Raw genomic sequence first — 10049 nt, forward strand, 5'->3', positions numbered from 1 at the left:
AATAAATCACAGATGGCTACAGTGATCTTTCTCTGGGACAAAGTTCTACCCACATGACAGTCTTTGAGCTGAGCCTTGAAATAGAAATTATGAGCAAATTATTTGTAACAATATTCAAAGTAAATTATAAATACCAGTGGGATGATTAAGTCAAATTTGATATTGTTAAAATTCACTACATTTGTCCTAAGCTGCTATTTAATAAAATGCAGATGCCTTTAAAAAATTAAGTTGTTATAACAATACATATGAGATTCAAATATGTTCAGATTTAAGTCAAATTGACATAAAATAAAATTCTACCAACTGAAATATATAAAAACCTACTTTAAAAAGTAGTATTACAAGATACAGAAATGTACACTTCAAAATGTACTTCAAATACACTTCAGTTCCTCTGGAAAATTTAGAATTAACTGTCAAAGTAAATTGTTGAATTGAATCTTAATTTCAAAATACTCATTGCTGATATGGGCATTCCCATTTATCTGCTTCATGGTGGTCATAAAATGTGGCCACAAAGAATGTTAATCTATTAAAAACCTTTAACTTAAATTCTTAAAATTTCATGAGTGACACAATGTCTCAAAGTAAAATATCTCTTAGCTTTAACTTGCATTTGGTGGAAATAAGCCATGTTTCTAAGCTGACATAGCAAATACATTTATCATCTATATTCAACTAGATTCAGCATTTATCTAAGGCCAAATATGACTTCACATTTTCTTTCAGGAAAGTTGAAATATATATATATATATTTTTGGTACTTCTCTTTCAGCTTTCTGTTTTTCATATTGGTATATATATTCTTTTAAATGGTTACAGTCATTAAATGTCTCCTCATTTTTCTCTTTTAGGAGGTGATGTTGCTTTTTCCTTTCAAAACAATGAATATTGTTACTTGCTTTTGTTATCAGCTTTCTTATGCACCTGAACGAATTGCTGTGGAAGCCACATATTTTTGCTTTGTAGTTGAAATACTTTCTGCTCCAGACTCCTGCTGTTCAGTGTATTTGTTCACATTATCTCATTTGTTTTGATACATGTGTTCAGCTTTCTTCATTTGACACTGTGTTTCACTTAGGTCTCCTTGTGCATGTTCTAAAACCTATGTATTTTCTCTTAGAGCATCTCCTGCATAATTGAGATTAATTTTTAGGCTTTTGGATTCCCTTTGAGCTTCAGAAAGTGGTTGATGAAGCTTCTCATTATTATATATTATATTATTCACATCAACATTCATTTTTCCTTGCAAATGAGCACTGTGGAAAGTAAGTTCTTGGTTTTTTCTTGATGTCACACTTTGATCTTGATCTTGTATAGCAGAAGCCAGTCTAGAATGGTGTGATTCAGTTTCTCTCTCCAATATTTCTTTGTCTTGTTTTTCCTTCAATTTAGAAGTGAGCATTGTGTTCTCAGTCATCAGAACTTTAAGCTGCCCACTATATGAGATGCCCTTTTTGTTAATGTTTCCTCTTTCAGTTTTAGGGTCATGTGAAGTTCAGCATTCTTTTCCCTTAAAATCTTAATGTCCTCAAAGTATTTATTTTCCTTCTCCTGGTGCTGATGTTTTAGTATGTCCATTTGCAGTTTTAGCATGGCAATTTCCTTTTTCAACATACCATTTTCATGTAAGAGATCATTTTGATTTTCACAAGCATGAGAAACCTAAATAAAACAAAATAAATTTTTAGCTAGCACTCAATAAAATGGCATATCATGGTTCCTCTTAAATTAAAGAATAATTTGTACATTTATACACTGAAAGGGTTTCCGTAAGTAGGTATCAGTTGAAGAACCATTGAATCAAAACTTCAAATGCTATAGAGCATAAATTCCCCAAAGTTCAAACATTTATTTGAAGACAATGAATTCATGAAAGTAAAAAAGAAATGACTAGAGAATTTTTAAGAGCTTCAAAATTGAAACGAACTTTCCCTGGATTACAAGACACTCAAAAGCATAAAATAAAAGATTAATCACTTTGACTACATACAAAAATTTGATTTACACCCTGATGTCTAATCTGTACAAGAGGCTCCCATACTAGGAGCCTTAGTGTGTAGGGAGACCCCCTGAAACTATTGCTATGGAACAAAAGATGAAATACTCCTGGTTATTGTAAATACAAAATTGCATGTCGAATTGTGTAAAGACAATGCCAGGTTGGGCTGCCAGAATGAGCCAACAGCACATGATGTGCTCCCCCCTGCAAAAAGCGTATGAATGGATGCACAGGCAGGGAGATTTCACATCACTGAGATTCCTATCCCAGAAGAGCAGATGTTCATAGCTCTGGGAATGGAATGTGACTCTTGTGGAGAGCCTATAAACGGATGCATGAGGGGCACCTGTTCATATGGGTAAGTTAGGGTTATAAATGCCCTTATCTTGCCATGGCTCTTCTAGGCCTGTTTAGGGTTAAGGCATACTCCTTTCTGAGAATTTGTGGTCTAACCAGTTGTCTGGCTTCACGTCCTATTTCTATGGATTGTTTGCAACCAGCTTTTGCTGCAACTGTTACTGCTGATCTTGCTAATCCTAGGTTATGGAAAGATTGTGTTTCTGTTTTAAGGCTCTGTTAGAAATTGCTGATGCACACACTATATTGTAAATTCTTATCTCTGTATACTGTACTTCTGCATACTGATGTTATGTTAAAGAATTACTTCATCCCCATGTGACCGTCTCACCTCATAATCAAATGACCCTAAATCCCTCACTAACCTGCCCCCGCCCTCACTAAACTTAATAATAAATGCTGGTATATCCAGTGCATTGGTGGCACCACGGGACCAGAAAGTGGTGACCCCCCTGGACCCAGCTTTCACCATCTTGTGTGTGTCTTTTATTTCTCGGCCTGCCGATCTGCTTGGGAACAAAGAGCCCCATTGCATTGTGGGCTGCTGGCCAGTTCCCGCAATATTAGTGCTGCATATATTTAGACAGATACAATTTCCCAAAGCCCTTTCATTTCCCTTTTCCTGAGAATATTCTATAGATATTCTATTTTTAAAAATAGTTAATTTTAAGAATAATATTTATAAATGTTTGATAAGTTGAGACATTGTAATAAGCACTTTTAGTTATCGCAATTCTGAAAGGAAAAGATTAAAAATATAAACAAGTTTTTTCTTTGTGTTCCATGCACATTAAGGTTAAAAGTGTATAATTAAAGGAAATTGATTCTTGAGGAGAGAGGAATGGCCATTTTACACTCTTTGTTGAACTGTAAATGAATATAAATTTTCTTGAGAACAATTTAGAAGTAATGAACAAAGAACTCTTTAAAACTTCCTGTAATTTAACCAAATATTTTATATTGAAGAATTTATTCCAAGTCAATAATTAGAAAGGTAGAAAAATATTTACCTGCAGTTATGCCTTGCAGCACTTATAATACAAAAAATTAAAAATCAAAAAAATTAATTTGTTAACTAAATAATGGGATTTCCAAATAATGGCCTTCTATATAACCGGTAAAATTGTGATTTAAATAAATATGCATTTAATTATCAGAAGTATTCAATGTTAAGAACTTGTATTATTTAAAAGAATTTGTCACTCTACAAGACAGAGATTTTTTCTGCAGTTAAACCTCAGAAGGTAAGTCAGCTATTACAAAAAGTATCCTACATAATTTTAGTATAAATAGTTGAAATATTTATTTTAAACTAGGGTGTCATACCTCACATTGCAGAGCTCTTGTTTCCATTTAACCTTTTGGTTCACTTACTGCAATTTTATTTATTTCGCTTCTGATAGTTCCTTTTGTAGTACACAAAATTTATTTTTCATTTGTTTCATTTTTGCTGTAAGTTGTTCACCGTGATATTTTTTAAGTTCCCTTGCTCTTTCATGAGAAGGAACTGCAGCCAAGAATTTTGATAGGCTAGTTGAATCTGTCTTGAGGAGGAGATAGAAATAAAATATATTAGTACTTTTGGGATATAAAGGACAGCATATTTTAACAATCACTAATTCACACACTGAACAAATATATGTTAATTACCTACCGCACCTGGCTAAATTTTTTGTATTTTTAATAGAGACAGGGTTTCACCATGTTGGCCAGGCAGGTCTCAAACTCCTGACCTCAAATGATCCACCCACCTTTCCCTCCCAAAATACTGAGATTACAAGCATGAGCCACCACGGCCTGCCTCAATAAATAATTTCAATTTAAAAATAATGACAAGCATCAATATTTTTATTTCAAATCTTTTTTAAAACACATTTTCTTACTTTAAAGGCAGTTAGATTTCAGGCTGTTTACATATTGAAAACCAAAACATTTCAAGAGAAAACCTCGCATACGCTCTGTAGATCACACTTATCTTCATGTGGCTATTGACCGAGTTACTGAGCATGGAAAATCAATCATATTCACAAAAAATTCACTTGTGTGCATATTTCAAAAGGAATTAACTTCAAAGTATCTGCCTTACACTGTAGTCCTCACCAAAAATAATGGGGCATTTCAAACAAAATACGATATGATTAAACATTTAACATATGCACAATTACAGAATTTTTGTTAAAAACTATGCATAGCATTAAGAGAATTTTCAGAGTATGTCATGCAGAGTAGGAATAGAACTCTGTAAAAGCTGTTTCATTTAGGAAAACAAAGGCTTAATAAGAATAATTTTGATACGTTTTTTGCTGATAAAGAACTGCTTGAATAAAATGAAAGATTCATAAAGAAAATATACATTTATGTTATTTTTAAATGAAAGCAATCATTAGATAAAGTATGCAATTCATCCTTAAGACATAACTTCAGAAAAGTAGAGCAAGCCTTCATAAAAAGAGAAAAATAAAAACATATATTCATGAAACATCTAATATGTGCCAGACACATGTTTGCAGATTTTTCTTCACCTTAGAATAATGAGGAGGAGGATGATGTTGGTGGTTACCCCATTTTCTGCTTCCTAGTCATTCTAGGTTGTTAAGAACAAAATGATGAACAAATATGGTCCACTGTTCTCTCTGTTCAGAATGTCTTCCTCCTAGACTTTTGTATGGCATAATCCTCATCTTTGAGACGACAGACTGAATGTCAGTCTCAGAAAGATCTACTCTGACCATAGAATTCCACTTCCATTCCAATACCCATGCTAATTATAAAGTTCTTCAATTTTCTCTAACCGAACATTCTCTGTTTTGTTTTTAAGAAAAAGTTATAGTGATTTATAAGTGTTTTTCATTTGTTATTATCTTCCTACTACTACAGCATAATCCCTCATCTTGGATATTCAGAGACTCACTGTCTAGCACACAGTTGTTACTCTGAAAGAAATTACTCCAGGTCAAAACATTGAAAATCTCAACAGGAAAGTCTAATTTTCCAAACTGCTATATTTCTATGGAAAATCTGCAGTAGTAGCCTGCTGAAAGTTACCAACCCCTTACCCAAAATTAGAAATCCACATGCCTGCTCTTACTCCCCATTCCTGTGCTAACAATACTGCTTTCACATAAATGCCACTTTGATCATTTTGTCTTACATTTGGATACAGACTTTCCAGTTTACAAAATGTTTTCACATTTGTTACAACATTATTTCATCACATGCACTTAAGAGGTAGATATGAGCACTGTTTTTATAAATAAGGTTATTGGTACTTGATTAGGTTAAAGGATTTTTTTCCAAGTTCCCATAGATAGTAAGTGACAGAACCAAAATACAGACTTATCTTTTGACATCCACTCATTGCTGTTACCACTATGCAGCTGCTGCTTCTATCTTAAGTGGTGAGGTTTCCTATCTCTTCCACATCCACAGTTGTGACCTTGGGATACATCATTATCATTGGATACTCATGTGGCTGCAAACATGGCTGCCACAAAGGGACTCAAAGAGTTTTATTTGTGAAAAGAATGTCTACTTATCAAAATACTACTCAACCAAATTGTTGTTGTTATAGTTTTACAGGTGTCCTATTTCTCATGTTTATCCAACTCCTGAAATGTTCCTTCAGATCTATACTGGATAATCAAAATATACCAACACTTTCAAGTCCCAGCCATTATCCTCTCAAGTTCCAAGTTGAGCAAGACTAAGACTACAGTTTAAACTCTTTCTCCCTGAATCCAAGTAAAGCTTTCATACATCTAGATATACACAGAATCATATATTTGCCCATAAATGAATGCAGATAAATTATTTTGTTTTTAGACAAACTTAACTTCAGAACTCAAATAGATTCCTAGTGCCTTCCATGCCTTATTTTATTTTGCTCTATTCTACACTGGCTTCGTAAATTAATCCTGCAAATTAGCAGGCTTGCACTATGCAGCTGTTATCTAGTTGGCACATGATTATAAAGTATGTTCTGGTAAACGTCAGTAAATAATTTCTTATGGACACATGCAGAGGTGAGAGAATAAAGTCATCTTTTTATGTTTTAAGATTACTCATTAAGTTTTAAAATAAGAACAACAATACACAGTACCTCAGAAACTGAAGGTGATGTCGTATCTTCTTTTCGTGCTGACTCTGATGTGGGCATCTTATCTACAAAATGTTATTCACAGACACATATATCAGAACACTTATTACTGTAAATTGTAAAAACATATACAAATCTATTTCCATTTATGAACATTTCAAAAATAAAAGTAATAGCAAATATAGAATTTCAGAATCGAAGCAGGTTCAGAAAATGGATAGTATGATGAAAGATAGCAAAAAGTAATTTTTAAGGTAGACATTGTATTTCAGTCTATAAAATTATTTTCTAAGTAATAGCATTTAAGCATAGAAACATTTTCAGAGATACTAACTTACCATTTCTATTATTTTGGTATAAAAAATAAAATTGTCATTACTTGTCAGATCTTGTGGAGCTCGTACAATAATGCCAATATCATTTTCTTGTTGCCCAGTTGCTTCCTTCTATTACAAACAAAAACCAAAAAGCACCAAAAAAGAACTTCAGAAAAAATTGTATTTATTCACTCATTCACTCAATTTGTCAGTAAGACAAAACACAAACAAACAAACAAAAACACCCATACATTGTATCTATCAAATCACAGACACTATCCTGGGAGAAGCAGGAAATATACACAGAAGATAGATTCTGGCCTATGTTCAAGAAATGGTAGAGAGATGTGAAAACAAATAACAGAAAAGTATAATTCACCAGTTCTACAATTTAAGTCAATATACTACATAAGGGCACAAAGGAGAGAACAATCAGTTTTACCTAAAAAGCATAGAAAAAGGTGCCATAATGGGGCCATATTTGGCAGGACAAAGTGCAGAGTCAGGATACAAAGACTCTAGGTGCAATAGCATGTGCAAAATAATAAGGCATGAAAAACATGGCAACTGAGGGGTGCCAAAGTGATGTGGTAAAACTGGAACACAGCCAGAGGAAAGAGATGAAGAGACAAAATGCGGCCAAACCATATAAGATATGTGTCACGCTAGAATGTGAACGTACCCCTTTGTGTAATGGGTATTCACTCAATATGCAGATGAGTTGCATCATTACAAATATATTTTAGAAAGGTGACCCTTCCAGCGGTGTAAAGATAGATGAACATGGGGAGATGGGGCAAAACTAGAAAGGAGTACTTCAAAATTATAGGTAGAGAGTTAATTATGGTAATAAGATATGGAAAATTATAAGAAGGTAGAAAATACAAAATTAGGTGTGTGACTGGATGGGTGACGTGGAGAAGGGTTGAAGTTTAGGATGTGGGGCAGGTTGAAGTGCAGGTTGAAGTGCTTGAGCGTTTCATGGCTACTTCCTAGGTGTTATTTCCTAGGATGGGGAAGCCGGATGACAGAGTAGATTACAAAGAGTCAGAAAACAGTCAGGAATAGAATAAAAATGATGCTTTCAGTTTGAGACCTATAAGATTTGGGGCACCCAGGGGCTTGGAATATCGGACAAATACATTTGGAGTATGAGTAGATGACCTACATAAGGAAAATTACATAGTGATAAGAAGATAAATATTTGTAAGACAGGCTAAATGGGTAGAATTAAGTAACACAAACCTATGCAGACTGTTGAATTTTGAATTTTTGAAAATGAAATCAGGCTGGGTGCAATTGCTCACGTCTGTAATCCCAGCACTTTGGGAGGCAGAGGCGGGTGGATCACGAGGTCAGGAGTTCGAGCCCAGCCTAGGCAACATGGTGAAACTCCGTCTCTACTAAATATACAAAAATTAGCTGGGTGTGGAGGCGCATGCCTATAATCCCAGATACTCAGGAGGCTGAGGCAGGACAATCGCTTGAACCTGGGAGGCGGAGGTTGCAGTGAGCTGAGATCAAGCCGTTGCACTCCAGCCTGGGTGACAGGGCGAGACTCCATCTCGAAAAAAAAAAAAGAAAAGAAAAGAAAATCAAAGGAGAGACAAAAACCTGGGATTAAGTTTCTCAGTTATATATTTCCAAATTTGTTTCAAGAAAATAAATTTTATTTATATAGGTAAATATTTGTGAAATATTATTGCAATATGCATCTTTAAATTGAATGAAAACATTTAATTCTAAAACACCAAGATTCTGCAAAAGGACCTTTATAAAAATTATCTTTGAAATTTTTAATTGTACAAGAGAAAGGCTTACCTAATTATAGAATTATGAGGTATTTTTAAGTACTATTATAAAGTGAGAGAGTAATGTGAAATCCTGTTTTATAATTCACATGCTTTTCTTATGTTCCTGTAAACAATATAATATTAGCTGAAATTGCCTATTTACACCATATAGGATGGTAGTTTAAAATTGGAGAAAATATCTCATATAAAGAAAATTAACCAATAATTATTCAAGTTGAAGATTTAATAGTTTTTACATACATCTATGATTGTCAGGCAGGATCCAGTATTCACAGAAGTGAAGAAAGAAACTATAAAATTCAAGTCGACAGGATTTCTGAGTTTTAGAAATAAACAAGTATGTGTGCAAGGTTTAATAATTATGAAGACTAAAGTTAAGGCTTCCTGGAAATAATATAAAACATCCTGATTGTAAGAGATATATTTAAGAGTAAAAAAATATTCTTCCAATGGTAAGTTTGTTTACTCTGTTAACAATCTTCCCTTACATATGATGCTATAATAATACGTACTTTACTTTTAAAAAAATCACAAAGATTATTACACTCATTTGATGTGTGCATATAACACCATTACATACAAATATTATGAGCAAAATATGTCAGAATATTTCTAAAGATTAATAATTTCTACATTTATTTCTTTGAGAGTGTTGTAGCTTAAAAGTGATTTTTCTCTTTTAAGAGATACAGGTTAAGAACCTTGCTCATATGATCAGAAAATTTAATTTTAATAACAAGATTAAATAAAATGCTTATTTATTTATACTCTATTAACAAAAATATTCAAAACAGCTACCAAGATTATATCAAGATAAATTAAATAACCTAAGAATATGCCAAACATTAAGTTAGAAATCTTAAACCAGAAACCAAAGAGTCAAAAATTAATAATTCACAATAAAGTTGACAAGGCCTAAAACCAATTTCACTTTGCAGTCTACATTAATATAAGTATGACTAGATTAAATATAAAACATAAAGTTACTAAAAGAAGTGAGAATTAAATTTTCCTTCCTTGTTTATAATTTTTTTGTTCATACAATATAAATGTACATGTTTTGGGGGTATATATTATAACTTAATACATTCACATAATGAAATCAGAATAATTGAGATATTAATCACCTTAGGTATTTATCTTTCCTTTATGCTAGAAACTTTCAAATTATTCTCTACTAGGCATTTTAAATAGTACAACAAATTGCTGTTACCTATACTCATCCTTATATTTTCTTTCAGCTTTTTGTTCAAATCAGCTATAAGCCACTTGAAAACATCTGAGCAGTGTTTTATTACCTGGCTATGTTTTCTTAATTTTTATTTTAAATAATTTATATTACATCTTTTATTCTAGAGAGTTCCTGCTCTCATTTAAACCACTATTTTTGCTGTGTTTTTATAACAGTCTGTCTCATCTTGACTCTCTCATGTAGTCTCTATGTTTATCTCTCCCTTCTT

Source organism: Macaca mulatta, chromosome 9 (assembly GCF_049350105.2).
Source record: "Macaca mulatta isolate MMU2019108-1 chromosome 9, T2T-MMU8v2.0, whole genome shotgun sequence".
Taxonomy (NCBI): Eukaryota; Metazoa; Chordata; class Mammalia; order Primates; family Cercopithecidae; genus Macaca; species Macaca mulatta.